Below are 19,910 nucleotides of genomic sequence, written 5' to 3'. Positions count from 1 at the left end.
TCTCATCTCTGAAGTTGTGCCACCATAGACACAAACACAATAAAACAAATCATTTCTGGCATTCATATGAAGAGGAAAAGATTTGGACTTACATCATCTACTGATATGAAAGAAATATCTGTTGCCTTACATAGCTTTAAAAATGAAAATAAAAATAATTGGCATCGCATAATATTCTCTAGGTCCATCCATACTATCACAAAGGGTAAGACTTCCTTTTTTTTTTTTAACATCCAAGTAGTATTCCATTGTGTAAATGTACCATAGCTTTTTTATTGACTCATCTACTGAAGGACACTTGGTCTGCTTCCAGCACTTGGCTATTGTAAATAGTGCTGCAGTGAACATAGAGGTTCATATATTCTTTTGAATTAGTGTTTCAGTTTTCTTTGATACATTTCTAGGAGTGGAATTGCTGGGTCATAAAGCAGTACCATTTTTAATTTTTTGAAGTAATTCAATACTGTTTTCTACAGTGGCTGCACCCATCTGCATTGCCACCAACAAAAAGCCCAGGGGTTCCCCTTCGTCCACATTCTTGCCAGCGCTTATTGTTTGTTGATTTATTGATGACAGCCATTCTGACAAGTGTGAGGTGATATCTCATTGTTGTTTAATTTGCATTTCTCTGATTAGGGAAATTGATCCTAAGTAAAATAAGCCAGTTAGAGAAAGACAAGTACCATATTATTTCACTCATATGTGGAATCTAATAAACAAAATGAACTAACAAGCAAAATACAGGCTCATAGACAGAGAGCAGACTGATAGTTGTTGAGGGCTTGGAGGCTGAGTGTGGGGATGGAGGGATTGAGAGAAAAAGAAAAAAGAGAAAAAACTCATGCACATGGACACCAGTGTGGTGATTGCTGTGGAAGGGAGATGGGAGGAAGTGGAGGAGGGTATGGGGGATAAATGGTGATGGACAGAGACTTGACTTGGGGTGGTGAACACACAATGCAGTGTACAGATGATGTGCTGTAGGACTGTGCACCTGAAACCTGTATAATTTTGTTACCTAGTGTCATCCTAATGAATTTAATAAAAAGAAAAAAAACATAATCGGCATAATTTCTGTCCTTATTGTAAGTCTAATTGTGATATCATGCGCTATTTAAGCTTTCTGAAGTTTGTTTTTATGAGGAATGGTTACTCCAAAAGGAGACAAGGTGGCATGATGTTTGAATTAATTATATTTAGGGCTTTTAATAATTATTGAGCTCACTAGCATGACTCTCCTAAAAAAATGCACAGTTGTGAGCAAACCCAGTGGACCTTTCGAATATCAGCTCTAGCCACATGCCCACTTCAGAGCTTCAGAGCCTGTGGCAGAATCATACTGATGTTTTCTGCATTGTTTCTTAGAGATGCCAAGGCATCATGCAGGCAGCTGGAGCCAGTCTCAGGAAAATCACAGTTTTTATAGTGATTTCAAACATACACATTATACAAGTTGAAGAGTAACAGTCTTATTTCACAATGATAAGTCTTTGTAATTCCTTTAAAGATGGCATACCCCTGGCATATAGGAGGGTAGTTGTAGTAAATCAGAAACATTCCAGCAGGAGAGAATTGGGCTCAAAATGAACCCCTATGGCATTTTGGGAAAAAGCATATTTAATAATAATAATAGAAATTTAAAACATTCTCTTCTCATTGTATCAATCTTCTCCCTTGTAGCCACCTTTTACTAGCAAGGCAAAAAGAGTAGTCAATTGACAAAAGATTCCTGTAACTTTAGGAGGAAATAGAGGAAACAGATATTGAGCTATTAACCCTATCCTTTCTGGCATTTGAACTGACACTCAGCATGGGAAGGAAAAGGAGACAGAAATGACAGGGCTGATTAGAAGAGTGAACCAGGTACCAGCAGCTCAGGGCTGTGGAGGACACTATGTTTGTGGGAGGGAGGAGTGTGTGTGTGTGTGTGTGTGTGTGTGTGTGTGTGAACTATAAAACATCAAAAAAATTCACTGAATTGTTCTTTCTCTCCCCAGTCCTTTCTATTGATTCACATTTGTTCTGCATTTATATCTCCTGTTAAAAAAGACACAAAAAGAAAGGGGACTGTAGGTTGAGTCAGTACTTTAGATTAAAAAAAAACAGCACTATTTGCTTGGTTGTCAAGTTTCACTGATTTAGAACAAGTGGCAATTTCTCCATCTCTAGCTTTAATTATGTTTGCTGTCAGAGACATAAGCTCCAGGAAAGGACAAGACATCAACTGTATTTTAAGGTGGATCGAGTATCACTAAATTTCCCCAGTTCCTATGAACTCCAGAATTACGGTTTTCTCTAAAAATACTACATAGTATACTTAAAGTTTTTTAAGTTTGACTTATTGAGTTGTAAAGTTATCGTTTTACTCTATTCTTAAGAAATTAGTCAGAGTGGAGACAGTACTATAATAATTAGGTGGCATTTTAGAATAATATACAGAGTTTATTGTTAGGATAAAAAGTCCACAGATTAAAAATTGAATATTTTATTCACATGTAATATGAAGTAGACTTTAGCATCTTTTATTTAATACTTTCAAGAGGAATCACTTCCTTATACACAGAAATTCCATTGTCCTTCAAAGTATTTGCTCAAATAACTAATGTGTAATAAAGATATATTCATGTATGGACTTTGTTTTTCAGGTTTTGTATTTAGGTTTTTGATCCATTTTGAGTTAATTTTTGTTTATGTGAGTGTTAGCAGTCTAGTTTCATTCTTCTGCATGTAACTTTCCAATTTTCCCAGCGCTATTTATTGAAGAGGCTTTCTTTTTGCCATCGTATATTTTTGGCTCCTTTGTCAAAAATTATCTGCCATTTACCTGGGGGTTTATTTCTGAGCTCTCCATTGGTTTGTGTGCATTTTTTTTTTTGCCAATACCATGCTGTTTTAATTATTTGTATAACTTGATTTCATAAAAAACATAAGTGCTAAACTTATGGACCTTAGTCTCAGAGAGGATTTTTATAAATTTGACCTCAAAGGCAAGAGAAGTAAAAACAAAAATAAATGAAAGAGACTATATCAAACTGAAAAGCTCCTGCACTGCAAAAGGAACCATCAACAACAACAAAAAAGGCAACCAACAAAATGAGAGAAGATATTTGCAAACAATAGCTCCAAAAAGGGATTAATATCCAAAATATATAAAGCACTCATAGAACTCAACACCAAACAAATAATCCAATTAAAAAATGATCAGAGGACCTGAGGAGGCAACAATTATATGAAAGGATGTTCAACTTCACTAGCTATTGGAGAAATGTAGATCACAACTGCAATGAGACCTGGCTGGTGTGGCTCAGTGGATTGAGTGCTGACCTGCACACCAGAGTCGCGGGTTCAATTCCCAGTCAGGGTACATGCCTGGGTTGTGGACAAGGTCTCCAGGAGGGGGCACATGAGAAGCAACCGCACATTGATGTTTCTCACTCTCTCTTTCTCCCTCCTTCCCACCTCTCTAAAAATAAATAAATAAAATATTTTAAAAAACCCTGCAATGAGATACCTCCTCATACATGTTAAGAGTGTCTATCATCAGCAAGACAGATAATAACAAGTGCTGGAGAGGTTGTGGAGAAAAAGGAAACCCCATTCACTGTTGGTGAGAAGGTAAACTGGTAGAGTCACTAAGGAAAACAATATGGAGTTTTTTCAAAAAATTAAGAATAGAAGTACCATATGATCCATTAACCCCCTCCTGGGTATCTTCCTGAAAAATTTGAAAACATATATTCATAAAGATATATGTATCCCTATGTTTACTGCAGCATTATTCATGGTGGCTAAGACATGGAAACAACCTAAGTGTCTTTTGATAGATGATTGGGTAAAGAAAATATGGTACATAGATATTATGGAATGCTACTCAGCCATAAGAAAAGATGAAATACTGCCATTTGTAACAACATAGCTGGATCTTGAGAATAAAATTGTAAGCAAAATAAGCCAGATAGAAAAAATTAAGAACCGTATGATTTCATTCATATGCAGGATATGAAACTGAAAGCAACAAATGAACAAACAAGATAAGCAAGCACACACAAAGTCATAGACACAGACAACAGCCTGGTAGTTACCAGAGGGAAGGGCGGGGGTAGGTGTGATATTGGGGTCAAGCATGTGGGGACAAACGGAGATTTGAATTTGGGTGGTCAAATCACAATGCAATATACAGATAATGTATACAGATAATGTATACTCGAAACCAATATAATTTTATTATCCAATTTCACCCCAATACATTTAATAAAAAATAAATTTTTTCTGATGTAAGGTTAAGATGAATGTCCTTGTTATCTGTTCAACATTTAAGCAAAATATTTAACAGTATGATTGTTAGATTTGTATGGCTTTTCTAAAAAATTAAACCATTTTCTTTAAATTGGATTATGTTAGCCAATTGATCAGTTATAAGTTAAACCTTGCTTCTGAAAAAGAATTTCTGTGATCCAGTTGTATGCCAGTTACACTAAAAAATTGTGCTTTGAATTTGATTTTATAACTTTTTTGCTATTTCATGATGTCATTGATGTGTAAGATATTCCTATTCATATTTCTATCACCTAATAAAAGGACTTAACACTTTTTTAACCCACTATTCATTCCATAGTTGATGTTGTTCAAAGGGAATATCATTCAGAAGAATTCAATATCACATAAGACTACACACAAAATCACTGTAGAAAAGAAATATCATTTTGTTAATGCAAGGACTATGTTCAAAGACAGCCCATGTGGCTTGAACAGAATGAGTAGTAGAGGTTAGAATACATAAGACATTTAAGCCATGGTTAGGAGTTTGAAATTTCTTCTGAATAAGTTGAGAAAAGGGAAAACATTGGTAGGCTTTGTGCAATGAAGGGAAATCATCTGATTTTTCTTTTAAAATGTTCACTCTGGCTACTGCATAAGAAACTGCTTGAAGTGAAACAAAAGTGGAAGCAAGGAGAAGCGATACAAAGCACCCAGGGTAACCTGGGTTGTGAAGGGCGAGGTAGAGAGGCATGCTGAGTTTGGCATGTTTTTTAAAGATAGAACTATTAGGATTTATTGATGGATTTGATGTGCCATGCAAAGGCAGGAGAACGAGCAAGAAGACTCCTGGATTTTGAGCTTGAGCAAATATATAGAGTGTGACACTAATTGATTATAAACCCAGACTAAAAATTTAATTGACTTATAATTATTAAAGCATGCAAAATATCATATTGTTCATTTAATACCATCACTTTAAAAAGCCAGATGGGGGTACAATGTATGGTCAACTAATTATTGGGCATTGACATTAAGAGTGTATCATTAGAATGTTTAAGATTATTTGAGTTCTAAAAGACCACAATGCTTTGTTTTAAATCCTCTGTTGGTGACACAGTTAGGATAGACTCCTAAATATATGGGCCATAGGATTAACTTAGATGACATCATGGTCTACATTTCTGTCGTGCACTAACTTTATATTTTTCTTTTTGGGACTTTTACATAATCAGACAGCTATATTTCAAACAGGACTTTGTTAGCATTTTATTATGCTCTCTGGATAATATAACCTAAGAGAAGACAGTTTCCTATTGTAGCTCACTATTTCCAGTTGACACTGCACTTGGCCAAACATGCAAACAAACTCAGAGGCATTGTGAATGTCCACTTCCCTTGGATTCTTAGGTAGATTTTATATTCAAAGACCTAAAATGGAAATGTGATAGATCTTTATTAAATTGCAGAATAAAGTGATGTTCTGAATCCCAGAACTGGTTAATTTTCGTTTCTGTCCTCCAATTTTACTTTTCCGTAGAAGGATTGTACGCGATATGGTTGGCACTGAATGTTCTCTCCAGGCTTTCCACAGATAATGAAGAACGGCAAATAGCTCATCTGACCCTACCTTGTGATAAAGATGATATACACTGCCTTGTAGTCTGAACATTGATGTGCAGATCTCTAATCACATCTGACTGGTAGGCAGGCCAGTTGTCTTGTCTTCAATCTCTCCTGTTGTATTGCTGTAAAGTGCTGTCACAATGACTGATAAAAGGATTGAAGTTGTAAATTCAGGAGAAAGATTCAGTTATACAAGTGGAAATGGTATCTTTCTTGTAGAGTAATCTTTATGCATAAGCAGAGTGGAAAACCAAACACATATGAGTAGTTTCAGGGTATAAAGGAAGACAGTCTTATTGTGTTAAAGTCTCTTTAATACTCCCTTGTGGATGCCCAAAATTATACAGGTGAATCTGTAGTTTTTACCTCAAGCCTAAGTAAAGATGCAGACAACTTGAATGAATACCATGTTAAGATCAAAAGGCCATGAATCAGGTTTTTGAGATAATGGAGAATATAAACCCATCATACACCTGCAGCTGGGAAAATGGAATTGTTATCAGAGAAGGGGAAAAGTGCATTGAAGAAGAAAAAAAATGCCTACATCATAATTTTCTTTTGGATTTATCCTATAATTTTTGTCTGAGTAGCATACTGCCCCCTGAGTTTAGTGGTCTGCATTCATCTGTGGTTTTGTTCTTGCTTTCTTCAAATTGTGTAACATGTAACCAACAGAAAAATCTTTAGAAAGTATACCTATATTTTCAATTTAGTCTATTACCACCACCAATTTATCTGTTTCTGGCATGTTTTCTATTAATGAAGAGTCCTACAGTCCTACTACACATAGTAAAGTAGTACACCTTACTAACATTCGACGAAGTTGCTGCCTTGCTATTTCAGTCTGTCTTTGCAAAGTTCTTGAACATTGCCATGACAGAATAAAAACACAGTATTATAGATTCATATCTGTTTTAGAAGGTAAATTAAGTTCATTGAACTTTTTCTCCAGACTTACTTCACTACAGAGGCAGCTTAAACTCATGAAACCACTTGGTTGGGAGACATATGTTCTATTTCCTGATATACAGTTTCCATTTCTACACTAACCTGTTCACCATATTTGAATAATGGAAATAACATCTGCTACTCCTTATTTCACAGTGATTTTCATAGTAATCAAGTAGATTTTTAAAAGTTTCTGAAAAGGGGGATAGACACCTCTTGGTAGAGTAAGGAGCTTAGTAGACTACTTAGCAAACAATAATTTGATGAAAGTTATAAAAAAAATTTATGGTTTTAAAATTGTCCTAAATGCATACACAGAATGGAAAAACATTCATTCAAGAAATTTTACTAAATCTCAGTAAGAAAAGAAAGAGTTGTGGCATTTGAGTCATGGCTTTCTCCCTACCTGTTCCCTTGTTCTGTGTCACAGAAACTCTATCCCAGATGTGTACAGACTAAAAGACACGAGCTTCCTTTTTCTCTGCCTCCTAGTGTGGGGCTAAACTTTTCCTCTGGAGGGACAGGCTGCCATTTTTCATCCCTCATAGCCCAGGTTGCCAGTAGGTACGCTGGTTCTTCCTTCCCTCATCTAGCCACTGCTTAATAAGTAATAGCTTTACCCCAGCCTGATCCTAACATTGTTGTGAAAATGCAAGCGACCTGGAACAGCCACAACAATTTTGAAAAGGAGTATTGGAGTATTCACACTCATCATTTAAAAATTTACCACACAACAACAGTAATCAAGATGATGTGCTGGTGGAAAGATAGACATATAGATCAATGGAATAGAATTGAGAATCCAGAAATAAACTCTGACATTTACAGTGAATTGATTTTTGGCAAGGGTGCTAAGACAATTCGATAGGGGAAAGAATAATCTTTCAGTGTATAGTGCTGGGAAACTGGATATCCACATGCAGAGAGTGAAGTCGGACCCCTACAACATAACCATACACAAAAATAACACAAATGGATTAAGACCTAGATGCAGGAATTAAAGCTATAAAAATCTTAGAAAAGCAAATCTTCATGATCTCAGCTCAGGCAATGCTTTCTTAAATTAAACAACAAAAGCATTAAGTGACAAAATAAAAAACAGATCAATTGGACTACTTCAAAATTTAAAAATTTTGTGCTGAAAACAGTGCCATCAAGAAAGTGAAAAGACAGTTCACAGAATAGGAGAATTTTTTTGCAAATCATGTATCTGATACTTGTATCCATTAAATATATGGAACTCATGTTCAATAATAGAAACACCCAATAACGCAATTAAAAAAACAAACACAGGATTTCAATAGGCATTTCTCCAAAGAAGATTCATGGCCAGTAAGCACTTGAAATGATGCTCAACATCATTAGTAATTAGAGAAAAGCAAATCAAAACTCCAATGAGATAGCTCTTCATATTCAATAGATGGATATTTTTAAAAAAAGCCACTTGCAAGTATTGCTGACAGTGCGGAGAAACTAGAACCCTTACACACTGCTAGTGGAATTGGAAAATGGTTATCTCTTTGGAAACAGTCTGGCATGTCCTCAAAATGTTAAGCACAGAGTTCCCACATGATCTAGAAATTATGTTTTTAAGTATCTACCCAAGAGAAATGAAAACATATATCCACACAAAAAAAGCCTATACAGGAATGTTAAGAGTAGCATTATTCATAATAAACAGAAAATAGGAACAACCCAAATGTCCGTTCACTGATGAATGGAGAAATAAAATGCAATATAACCATACAATGGAATATTTTTCAGCAATAAAAAGAAATGAGGTACTGCTACACTCTACAAAATGGATAAAACTTAAAAACATCCTAAGTGAAAAAAGACAGTCACAAAAGACCACATATTGTAGGATTGCATTTATATGAATTGTCCAAAAGAGGCAAATTTACAGAGAATGAAAATAGATTAGTGGTTGTCTAAGGCTGGGGATGGAGTAGGGTAGAGAGGAATGAGGGTATGGGCTTTTTTTTTTTTTGCAGTACTGAAATGTTCTAAAATTAGATTGTGATGATGGTTGTATTGCCTTGTAAATATAGTAAAATCATGTTAATTATATTTCAAGAAAGCTTTCCAAACAAGTAAAAATGCTGGCATTGTAAAATTTATATGAAACACTTAAGCTTTTAATATTGAGGTACTTTTGATTATTACATTTATCTTACCTACAAGGAGAAAGGCAAAAAAGCTATTTTTCTTTCAAAGATGATTTTTGTCTTTACAAATAATTTTAAGTGATTAAACTATTTAACTGAAAGAAGTTAATTGAAAACTTAATAGGTTCTCTCCTTTGACATATTTCATATTTTAATGAGGGAGTAAGCCTGTGGTAAATATATGGAAGAAAAATAAATCTATTTTTATTTTATAGACAATTTAAAAATAGCATCTATATCTGTGCGACTTGGTAGAAAACAGATTTTATTACCTATGACATTTTATTGAGCAGACTTCTTAAACTTTTTTTTTGAGAACATGAGTAACTTTTCATTCTATAAGAAGCTTTATAAGTTATTTTCAATTCCAAGATTAGGTTTTGACAAAGCTCAAATTGACTAAACAATTAAAAATGAAAATCTAAATTATAATTCTGGTGTAACATGATGCTTGCTATTATTGAAGTATGCTGAACTCACAAATTTAATTCCTTTAAATTTTACCTTTCATTTCCAGTGTAATACCATAAACCTATATTTCGGTGTCAGTCATGACTGCTAGGTAAAAGTGTCTTGATTATAAACTCAAAAGGAAGCAAGACCAATTGAAGATTTGAAGAAATGCATATGATCTAGTTGATTACATTTTAAATAAAATGTAACAATTAAAACAGTAGATATTAAAAATAAGGGAAATTATCATTTGAAGAAAGATGAGCAAAAAGAAAGCACTTTCAATCTGAAAATGTTTTTAATAATCACTGCTTAGCTCAATCTGGCTTCTCCTCACTCTGATCAGAACTCACATTGAAATTTTGGCTATTGAGAAGAAGGTTCAGTTTTAGGCCTGCTTAGTGCTTCTCCTTGCCTGATTCGGCTAGGTCCTGCTGATCAAGGCGGTCTTTAGAGTAACAGTTGCCAAACTTTTTTCTATAAAGGATCAGATAGTAAATTGTTTATAGCTTTGTGAAACAGAAGATCTTCATGATAACTACTCAACTATGCCTTTATAGTGTAGCTATAGACAGTCTATAAATAAAAGAGCATGACTATGTTCTAATAAAACTTTATTTATAAAAACAAGCCACTAGACGATAATTTGTAAACATGCTTTAGAGTTTAATTTGCTTGGAATTCATGGATTTCCCCCTGTTCTAAGTGGCTCTTAGGTGTGCCTGTCAGGAGACTGGTTGGTTCCTTTGAGCACGGGACAGGGGAAAGACCTCATGATGATGTTCACTTATTTAGGAAAACTAATGTCATCACTATACAAAGGCAACCACTTTCTGGGTAAGGGACCTATTAGTTTAGGGTTTTTCCATTAGAATATCCTTTACTCTGCTCTTTATTTTCAGGTTCTTAAATAAATTGAAAAAATTCATATATTATAATTTCTTACTCTTGACCAGAATGTTTGTAATTGTATTTATCTTTCAGGTCTTTAACAATTGGTTTATTCCTGGGTTGCCAGGCTGAGAAAATAGAAATATAAGATTGTCAGTTAAATTTAAATTTTAAATAAATAATGAATAGTTTTTTTTATTATAAATAAGTTTCATGCAGTCTTTGGGGCAACCATATATGAAAATCTGTTGTTTAGCTGAAATTAAAATTTACTGGGACATTCTTTATTTTATAGAGCAACACTAGCTTATCCTCCATCCCAACAATTTCAAAACATATTCAAAAAATAAGTTTTTATTTAACATAATAGGGGTTTCATCACCATTATTAAAGCTTGCTCCAAATGTGCGTTCATCTACTTTTCACATATTGTGCTAAAGCATTTTTTTCTCTAGTAGTACTAGTAATACTAGACTATCTACTATAAATAAATTGTACATGTTATCCTTCCTCAAGGAAGTTACCAACTGTTTCCTATGCATATTTTGTTTCCTGTCTCCTAGTTTTCCTGTCTACACAACTAACCAAACACTCTCTTCATATGCACCAGTGTACTACATCTCCTGTTTATTAACTCATCCACTTTTCTCCCGGTATTTTCCTTTTTCCTACATAGACAATGATTTACACCTTATACCTCCTGCATTTGGACAAAAACAAGGTACATATATTATAAAACTTCCATTAATATCTAATTTTTTTCAACACAGTACATGTATATAGCTTAAAAATAAAATAATACTAGTAGGCTGATATTTAACAACAGCAGTCCCTTACCTCTTCTCTTGTCTCCTGGTTTCTACTAACTTGAAACTATCATGTTCGTATCTTTTTAGTTGACTGATTATTCTAATAGGTGTCTTCTGTTTCTATTTCTATTTCTTGATTTTTCAAATTTATGTTATTTATTAGCCTCCTGTTCTTCTTTGTTCAACATAGTTATGTTACAATATTTGATTATATCAATATTCAATATTTACATTTTTATAATCATTATTCAAATATGACTCAAGAAGTGTTCTTTGCACTTTTTTCTTTTAATTTTTTGCTTTTTTGGAGTTAATGTTAATGTCTAATGTTATAATTTGTTTCATTTTATTTTTATCTAATTATTAAGTAATCAGCACTCTACAGAGACCTCTTCTAAATTCTGTAAACATAGTAGATATTTCAATAGCTACATTTTCACCTTGAACACATCTTTCCTGGGCTTCTGTCCTCCCATTTCAATTGGAAATTGTTGACCTTTATATCTATTGCACAGATTCATCATGTGCACTTCCTTAACCACCAGCCTGGAAATTCCTTGTGCCTTATGTGCTCTATTTCTTGTTTCTTGGTTCATTTTGGTTTATTCCAAAATTTTAGTTTGTTTAGGTTGTGTATGAGGTTTCAATGAGTTGCCTACACGGAGATGTGTAGTAAGCAGTTAGACGGAGCTTATGTGTGAGATCTGTTCTCTAGGTATTTGCTAATTATTAATATATAATTATGTAGATAGTAGAGGTCATGAGTCACCGAGAAAGGATGTGTGGATGTAGAAGAGATTTTGCAACAAGGACAAAATCTAAATGTATACTGATAGTTAAGAAACTGGAAGTAGAAGATGCTGAGATTACTCAGGCAGGATTATTAAATGAAAATCAAGAAACTGCTGGGCAACTGAAGCCAAGAAGGAGAAAGTGGTCATCTGAATAAAAATACTGGGTGTTTGTTAAAATTTGTTGTACTTAGCAACATGCAAGTCACTGGATTATGAGGGATGATTTTAGTGGTTGGATAATTAAAAAATAGGACAGAATCATGATTGTAGTTAAATGTTAATGAAGAGTTAGAAATGGAAGAGTTTGGAGATATGGGGAGGAATGGAGAAAATCAGCAGAGTGAATTACAAAGGAAAGAATGGTTATAATGCTTGTAGCTTTTTAGTTTAATGTTGGAAGTTCAAAGGGGTTCCCTTATTTCTATGATAATAAAAAGAAAGTGAGTCAAGTTGAGATTTAGAGACAATGGGAAGTTTTGTGAAGGATGAGAGAGTGAGTTAAGAATTATCAGAATTTTCAGGGAGTACAATTGATGTTGTGAGTTCATTTTTGGTTTGATCAGTATGTATAGTTGTAGGTATTTTATAAGACAAAGTTGCAGAGGGAGACAGACCTTTTTGTTCATCCAAAGTAAGGTTTTGTTGGGTATAGGGACAAAAGGGAAAATGAAGAATGAACACTGAGAATACTAAGGATCAAAAACAATGAGATCAATAGAGATTATGATAAAAGGAGATAAAGTAGAAGGGTCACTGTCCTAGGGGTCCTGATGAGGTTGAAGAATTAGTATAGCAAGGAATGATTAAATGAATGAGCTTGGAGGATAAAAGTCTGTGTTCAGAAAATGAAATGAGTAGATCCATTATTTCAGAGGAGAAACTGATCCAGGTGATGAAAATATGCATGTGTGCTTATAGAATGTGTGACTGAAGTGGTGTTGAAGTAACTGAGGTGAGATAATGAAATAACTGATTAGATAGGTGAGTGAGCATACCTGAGAACATTAAGAGCATCCAGGTTGATTGCAGGCCATCAAGAGAAGAACTTCAGGGGCTGTATCGTCAAATGGAATGCTCCTCAAATGTGTAATGGTCTACGAGAAAGAGAGCGGAGATGATAGGCCTGGGATCCAATTTCTGAGGCATATTTGAATGAATAAATAAACATGCTGCTCATGAGAGTGCTCAGTGAGAAATGTTATTGTGGCGTATATTAGAATAGGTGCCATTAAACTGCTGAAACAAACAGAACTAGATCTCAGGGGTTTATAAACCAAAGCTTAACACAGAAAAGTCACTGTGAGGTTGGAAGATTCTCTAGGCAGCTGTTTCCAAAGACTAAATATTCTGGCTTCTCAAATTTGTGCTCTGAGGCTGGCATCAAGAGTTTCAAGAGTTGGGCAGATCCATTGCAAATGTTGGAACGCATAGGGGTTTGGGTGGGAAGTTTTCAATATAGTTCACAGTGGTGATATGGCTGGTAGCTCAGCCATAGTTTATTCATATAATTTTCCATGTATTTATTTCTATTGTGTATTTTAAAATTCACTTTTAATATATATTTAAAAACATACTAACATTTATTTGAGCTTTATTATTTTCAAATTCAATTTTTTAATTTTATAGTTTTTATTTCTATCTTACATTTTCTCTGTTAGTCTCTATTTTGATCGTTCCTGCGTTGAATTTTCTTGTTACACTTGGTCCTGCTTCCTAGAACTTATTTTCTCTCCTTTTCAATGACCTTAAGAAGTTCCATTTCTTGAGTTCATGAAGAGCAAAGTATATTGGCAAGTCTCACTTTGACAAGATAAACAGACATGAAAATAAAAAGCTTTGAATCAGGTAGCAGGGCTAAATATTAAATATTTAAAGTAAATGATATTACTCTTTTAAATTAATCTAGTCTCCATTGTAAGCTTTTGGTTTGAAAATACATTTCATGATAAGTTTATACTTTAAGAAAAGTAATGTGAGAAAAGTTATATGGGTCATAAGATCACGATATTGTCATTTAAGTCCTTGAGAACCAGTATTCCAAAGATAATTGTATATGGCCTACCCTACACTTTATGTGATTCTTCAGAGTTTCTAAAGTGATTTTTAGCTGTGACAAAGTGCCATTTTGAGACTGTCATGTTATTAAATGTTAAACTATGAATGAGTATGTGAAAATCAAAAGACTTCTAAACTGTACAAATTTTTAATATGCCTTGATAAAAAATGATTTGTTTTAAAATCCATTAGAATAATGGATGCAAATGACTTGTGACACTAAATTTTTTTAATACTCACTCTAGATCATTCTCTGTAACCCATATCAGTCACCCTAATGGTTTAAAGCATTAAAAAATTCTGCTGATTGGGAATAACATTATGGTTAGCAGTGAACAGTAAAGCTGAGAAGAAGACAATTTAGTAAAGTACCTAAAAGAAGTGTAGAACTATTTCCTGCCCTACAGCCTCAAGCCTGTGAATTTAGAAAGTTTTCTGAATTGTGTGTGTGTATGCATTATATACCATTGAGTCAGCTCTGACGCCTACTAACCCTGTGAATGAGTGATGCCCACAGTGTCCTGTCCTCAGCAGCCCTGCTCAGCTCCTATAATTCATGCCTATGGCTTCTTTTATCGAACCAGTCCATCTATATTTGGTCTTCTTTTCCTGATGCCTTCTAAATAGAAGTATTGTCTTTTCTAAAGAACCCTGCCCTCTCATGATGTGCCTGACGTTACAAGAGAAAATATGGTGGAAATTAATTGAAGAGAGAGAAATAGTTCAGTTGATTTTTAGATTTGAAACCAAGTTAATATGACTGCCTACATGAAAACCACTAGAACTGACAATTGGTGTCTTGCCACCACATCCAATTGGTGAGAGGCTCTTGGTAAAGGGTCAGGTAGCACATAATACATAAACTTCTTCTTAAGTATCTCAGAGTGTTTAGGAGTTAGGATACTTGGCATGCAGCTCTAGCTCTGCCACAGACTGGTTAGGGGACTTGTTGAGTCTTCATATATCTCACTAGGGAGCCATGTGATAAAAGCTATGGCCTTTCTATCAGTCAACACTGTGTGTGCTTCTAATCCAGGTGAAACACACACAGAGCTGGCCCTTCTGCTGCTCGGAGTGATTTGAAAACATTTATGATTATTTTTTCCCTTTCTTCTTACTTTCCTCTTTCTTGTCCTTTTATTCTCTTTCTCCTGTTATTCTAAAAATATTTATTGAACAAGTACTCTGTACTAGACATTGTGCTAGCCTGTGAATATTGCATTTAATTCTGAATAAAAAAATCATTAGACATTTATGACACCACTTTTAGTTATAAGGACTTTAAGGTAGATGGCAGCTCCGTTTCTTTTTGTCTCTCTGTCTCTGTTTCTCTCTCTCTCTCACACACATACACACAAACACACACACTTATACACAGAAACAAAATTACAGTCAGAGCCCTGCTGCTTCTACCATGCAATCCTGAGTGATTTATGGGAGTATATTACAACAAGAGATTGTTGCTCAGTCTGCAAGGTAAAGGAATTTATGTAGGACTGGCTTCATATCTGGCACTTAAAACAATGAAAAAGAATATCATTAATCATCTTATCTTCATTTGAATAGTCATTAAATATGCTATCTGAACTGCCTGCCACATTCCCAGGTGCACAGTGGGCCCAGTGACTGCACTTAAACACAATTACTCCGTGGCTTATGTCTGTACACCATGCTGCTCTGACAGCTGCTGCAGCACCCCACTCAAATACGTGGTACTTTATCATCATTTTTGATGCCATGGAGATTTTGCTCTGATGTGCATCATGTTTGTCCTGGTAAGTTTGTTTATTACTCATAATCCTGTGCCTCTACTTTAGGTTCATTATGACTTGAAGGAGTTCTTGTGTTATTTATGTTAGATCCAAATTCCCTAAATAAGAAACATTGGCTTAGGTTCAGTTTTGGATACACTGATGCTACCCAATTTGCTTCTTAACAAAAGTGTTTTCTTTCCTTCCTTCCTTTCTTCCTTCCCTCCCTTCTCTCCTTCCTTCCTTCCTTCCATTATCAGGATACCACTGGGAAGTGTTTTGCAGAATTTAGGCACAGTTTCTTTTGCATTGTGTTTTAATAAAGATGTTACATTCCATAGACATTTTCCTTGATCTCTTCTGGTATTAATACATAATTGGCAGAGTTATTGGCAGTTCATGGTATTGTATTTAACTCTGTAAATCTCTTTATGGTTAAGAGCACACTGTATGCTCACTTTTGTGCACTTAGCCACCTTCCTAGATGACTGGCTTTTATCTGTTGACTTGGAAAATGGAGAACATGATAAAGAGCACAAACTATGTGCGTGTGTGTATGTGAATGCATGCTCGTGTGTGAGATCTCAAGTGTGCACAGCTTGAAGGACTAGTACTTTTGTAAAAGTGTTCCTTTCTTCTTCCAAAATTGGTGAATATTTGTGTAGCCATTTAATACTGAAGATGGAAGAAAATACACAACATTTTCAGCATATTATGCTTTATTATTTCAAGAAAGGTAAAGACTCAACTGAAATGCAAAAAAAAATAATAATAAAGATTTGTACAGTGTATGGAAAAGGTGCTGTGACTGATTGAACATGTCAAAAGTGGTTTGTGAAGTTTTTGCTGGAGATTTCTCTCTGGATGATGCTCCACCGTTGGGTAGACCAGTTGAAGTTGATAGCAATCAAATCAAGACATTAATTGAGAACCGTCAGCATTATACCATGTGGGAGATAGGTGACATACTCAAAATATCCAAATCAATAAAGTTCTTAGTGAAAATGAAATATGTATTTTTTGTTTTATGTGAAAAACCATACAGACTTTTTGGCCAACCCAATATTATACTTATGTGAGTTATAAACCTCTCCTGGATGCATCCCAGTATCAGCTTTGTCTTAAGTGGGCACTTTTTTGGGGTCACTTTTTAATTTTTACATTCTACTCATCTATTCCAGTTTTACTCCACCAATCCGAATTTGCTGCTAATTGCATTTTCAACTATTTTCCCAGCCACTCACATCAGAAAATAAAACCTATTTAAAATCCAAAAGTTCACTAATAATCCAGTTACTAAAACAATAAAGACAATAATACAGCCTGATTTAATTGATATTCACTGAGCAACATATATAATGCAGTGGGTGCTAAGTATTATCTGAGGAAGAATAAATAAATGAGCAGCAGCTGAGGTCAGGTGCAGAAGTGCTGACTTGTATAATTAAGCCTTGCGAGGAGCCATAAATCATGGAGGTGATCAGATGTTTCTATAAGTGGGACTGTGGCATGGATTATGTGATTAATGACATTTAGAGATTCTATTCTATGTTGGTAGAACTCAGAGAATTAGAACTTTAACCTGTACAAAATAATCTTTAGTAAGGAAATTGTCAAGGGTTATGAGAGTGGGGTGACTGAGATGATGTAAATGACAACAGCCGGGTGGAGCTAACAGAGGCAGAAGAGCTTGTGTTCCAGCCTTTCCACCACTTTTTCTGGTGCAGGTGCTGTGTTTGGTGACAAGAGTCCCCTGATATGAAGGATGTGGATTCTGGAGAAATGGATTCTGATTCCATCAGACAATATAGCCTCATAAACCAAATGGCGGTATACTGAGAAACTCTGATTTTATAATCTGGAAGTGATACTTTGATTATTATTGTATTTTTCTAGCTCTCTCTATGAGTCTTGCAAACAAATATTTTCAGAACTAGTGAATCTGGATAAATGACCAATAAAGTGTATAGAATTGGGAATAGGAGCAGAAGACTGCTTTACCAATTCTTACTGGAAGAAGACATGTATAAAGCTATGATCTCTATTTTGGTAAAAAATGAGAATGACATACTCCATCCATAGATTCCAACAAAAGAATTTTTTTTTTCCAGCCTAAGGACTTTATGCTACAGTGTAATTTTAAAACAAGCATTCTTTTTCTTTGATGCTTTTCACTCTAGTTATTTTACAGCATATTTTCCCCCTTTAATGAACATGCAAAATGTACTACTTTAATATTGCATCTGAGTCTTGGTATTGATACTGTAAAGTCAGTAGGCTATTAGTTTGACCACTCTTTGTCCCAAGTATCTTAGAAGAAATTGAAGTATAATTTGTAGGTGCTTTCTAAGGCTGACTGTAGGCACTTCCCAGAAAAGTCTGAGATGTTGCTATCAGGAAGAAACTTTTCCTGCATTGGTTAGTAAATACCGATTCCATTATAAATATATGTGCATGTTGACCTTTAAGTTTGTTTTCCAGAATAAGAATTAAGTAGAGCCCCCATACTGTTGTACATGCTGTGAAGGTATTTTGGGGGCACTGGAACGCTAATGGGTATATCAATCTACCCACTTTCTTTCAGATCCTCTGCATGGAGCCTTATTTCTGGCTCCTCTGTTGTCCTGGAGCAGAACTCATGCCAGTCAGCAGGCCTGGGGTTTAAAGATTTCTTCATCTGGAGCTCTGCAAGCTTAAATGAAGACCAGATTAAAGCCTTAGACAAAACAAATGCTGAGGGGCTTATAAAGTTTTTCCCCTTTGACTTTAAAAATAAATATGCCTGCTTTGTTAGATTGTGTGTACATCGATACAGGCTTGCATAGCATAGCTGCTAAGTGAAAAACCAAAACCAAAACCAAAACCCCAATTAATTTTTTCCATAGACAAAAAAGACTAGTTTTCAGTTGTGTGATTTTGAAGGACTCAAATATGGTGCTGCCAAGCAAAACACAAATTAACATGGTGTAACATAGCATTTAAAAAGGTGGCTTCAGTTTCCCTGTACTAAATTTTATGCTATATGTTCAGTAGTTGCTGCATAATTATTGCTCCCATGCACTGACATGTCAGAGGTAGACGCTGTGCTGTTGTCTTTACACTTCTTTGTCTGTATTATCCATACAACTCTGCAAGAAAGTTCTTATTTTCCCAGTTTAAGCAGAGGAAACAGAACCTAGAGAAGTTAAATGTAAGTCCCAGGTTCAAATTCTGATCCCCCACATACTCTTGGTATATTCTTGGGGGAATTTCTTAACCTCTTTGGGCCTCAATTCTTCATCTCTAACATGTACACAGAAGTACTATCTACTCATATTTCAGTTGTGAAGATAAAATTAGTTAATTGTATGAATAGACAGACATATATAAAACCCTTAAAACAGTGCTTGACTCATAGTAAGCATGACATAGTGGCCTTTATTATCACAGCACCATAGTTGATTATGTTGTCTATTTTCTGAACACTTAACAATTTTTCACTTTTTAAAATTGCTTTGCTTTAGGCACATAGGATAGCAGAGAATGAAATGAAACTAAAAAATCCTTGTTCTCATGAAGCTTCCATCTTAACAGGAATGGACAGTTAATAAAGAACATAAGTAAAATCAACGTTATTTACAGTAGCCAGGTGCTGGAAACAACCTAAGCGCCCATCAGAAAATGAGTGAATCAAAAAACTGATACATTTACACAATGGAATACTACTCAGCAGAAAGAAAAAAGGAGCTCCTACCCTTCGCGACAGCGTGGATGGAACTGGAGAGCATTATGCTAGTGAAATAAGCCAGGCAGTGAAAGGCAAATACTATATGATCTCACCTATAAGTAGAACTTAATCAATAAAACAATCAAACAATCAAAATAGAATGGAAATAAAGAAAAACTTACAGTGGCCAGAGGGGAGGAGGAGGGGGATAACAGGGGAAAGAAGGGGAAGGGTCAAGTCAAGGAACATGTGTAAAGGACCTATGGACAAGGACAGCGGGGTAGGGATTTACTGTGGGAGCTGGGGGTGGGTAGGGCTGGGGCAAACAATGGAGGGGGGGAAATCGGGACAACTGTAATTGAACAACAATAAAAAAAATAACAAAAAAAGAAAAAGGAATATTAGGAAAATACAAAGTATGTTATATAGTGAATGTTCAAAAGAGAAAAACA

Source organism: Pteronotus mesoamericanus, unplaced genomic scaffold, assembly GCF_021234165.1.
Source record: "Pteronotus mesoamericanus isolate MK-2021 breed Mesoamerican mustached bat unplaced genomic scaffold, CSHL_Meso_final contig_180, whole genome shotgun sequence".
Classification (NCBI taxonomy): Eukaryota; Metazoa; Chordata; class Mammalia; order Chiroptera; family Mormoopidae; genus Pteronotus; species Pteronotus mesoamericanus.
This window is presented reverse-complemented; position numbering follows the sequence as displayed.